This window comes from Arachis ipaensis, chromosome B10 (genome assembly GCF_059453495.1).
Source record: "Arachis ipaensis isolate K30076 ecotype BB chromosome B10, ASM5945349v1, whole genome shotgun sequence".
Lineage (NCBI taxonomy): Eukaryota > Viridiplantae > Streptophyta > Magnoliopsida > Fabales > Fabaceae > Arachis > Arachis ipaensis.
Genome location: NC_142435.1, coordinates 28,416,344 through 28,418,335, shown reverse-complemented (window position 1 = coordinate 28,418,335; position 1,992 = coordinate 28,416,344). Strand labels below are relative to the sequence as shown.

Here is a 1,992-nt window from a genome sequence, read left to right as displayed (position 1 = left end):
GCTAAGTCAGAGTGGCTCTGCTTAGAATTATCTGTCTGTTGCTAAGAAGATGATGGAAAAGGCTTGCTATTGCTAAACCTATTTCTTCCACCATTATTATTATTGAAGCCTTGTTGAGGCCTCTGTTGGTCCTTCCATGAGAGATTTGGATGATTTCTCCATAAAAGATTGTAAGTGTTTCCATAGGAATCTCCCATGTAATTCACCTCTTCCATTGCTGGGTTCTCAGGATCATAAGCTTCTTCTTCAAATGAAGCTTTTTTGGTACTGCATGTTGTTGCTTGCATTCCAGACAGACTCTGAGAAATCATATTGACTTGTTGAGTCAATATTTTGTTCTGAGCCAGTATGGCATTCAGAGTATCAATATCAAGAACTCCTTTCTTCTGATTTGTCCCATTATTCACAGGATTCCTTTCAGAGGTGTACATCAATTAGTTATTTGCAACCATTTTAATAAGTTCCTGAGCTTCTGCAGGCATCTTCTTCAGATGAAGAGATCCTCCAGCAGAGCTGTCCAATGACATTTTGGACAGTTCAGACAGACCATCATAGAAGATACCTATGATGCTTCATTCTGAAAGCATGTCAGAAGGACACCTTCTGATCAATTGCTTGTATCTTTCCCATGCTTCATAGAGGGATTCACCTTCCTTTTGTCTGAAGGTTTGGACTTCCACTTTAAGCTTGCTCAATTTTTGAGGTGGAAAGAACTTTGCCAAGAAGGCATTAACTAGCTTTTCCCAAGAGTTCAGGCTTTCTTTAGGTTGTGAATCCAACCATGTTCTAGCTCTGTCTCTTACAGCAAAGGGAAAAAGCATAAGCTTGTAGACCTCGGGATCAACCCCATTAGTCTTGATAGTGTCACAGATTTACAAGAATTCAGCTAAAATCTGATGAGGATCTTCCAATGGAAGTCCATGAAACTTGTAATTCTGTTGCATTAGAGAAACTAATTGAGGCTTAAGCTCAAAATTGTTTGCTCCAATGGCAGGGATAGAGATGCTTCTCCCATAGAAGTCAAGAGTAGGTGCAGTAAAATCACCAAGCACCTTCCTTGCATTATTGGCACTGTTGTTATTTTCGGCTACCATGGCTTCTTCTTGTTTGAAAATTTCTGTTAGGTCCTCTCCAGAGAGTTGTACTTTAGCTTCTCTTAGCTTTCTCTTCAAGGTCCTTTTGGGTTCAGGATTAGCCTCAACCAGAATGTCTTTGTCCTTACTCCTGCTCATATGAAAGAGAAAAGAAGAAAGTATGGAATCTTCTATGTCACAGTATAGAGATTCCTTGAGGTGTCAGAGGAAAAGAAAAATAGAAGGAGGAGGTAGAAAGAGAAGAATTTAAACTTATCAAGAGGGATACAGTTCGAATTGTTGATAGTGGAGGAGTGTTAGTCCTTAAATAGAAGGATGTGAGAAGAGGGGAAGAATTTTCAAAATTAAAGTAAAAGATTTTGAAATAATTAAAAGAAATTTTGAAAATTTGGTAAAGGTTTTTCGAAAATTAAGATTGGGAAAGAAATTAAGTGATTTTTGAAAAAGATTTTAAAATTAGAAATAAAAAAGATATGATTGAAACTTAATTTTGAAAAAGATGTGATTGAAAAGATATGATTGAGAAGATATGATTGAAAATCAAATTAAAAAGAGAAAGTTTTAAAATTAAAGTTGATTACTTGACTAACAAGAAATTAGAAGATATGATTCTAGAATTAAAACTTTTGATCCTTTCTTAATAGGCAAGTAACAACTAGAAAATTTTGAATTAAATTATTAATTGTAGCAAGGATTTTTGAAAATAGTAATAAATAAAAAAATTGAAAAGAAATTGATTTTGAAAAGATATGATTGAAAAGATATGATTTGAAAAAGATTTGATTTTGAAAAATTATGAAGATTTGAAAAAAATTTGAATTAAAAACAAAATCTTCCCTCTAGTGTCCTCCTGGCGTTAAATGCCCAGAATGGTATCCATTCTGGCGTTTAACGCCCA

The 1,992-nt window shown here is 34.7% G+C and overlaps 1 non-coding gene across 1 annotated transcript; it reads left to right on the top strand.

Moving 5' to 3' along the window:
• The first annotated feature begins 581 nt into the window (after positions 1-581).
• LOC148579514 (small nucleolar RNA R71) lies at positions 582-689 on the top strand. Its single transcript, XR_015896761.1, has one exon. It is a non-coding gene; the product is annotated as a small nucleolar RNA R71 (small nucleolar RNA).
• The last annotated feature ends 1,303 nt before the right edge of the window (positions 690-1,992 follow it).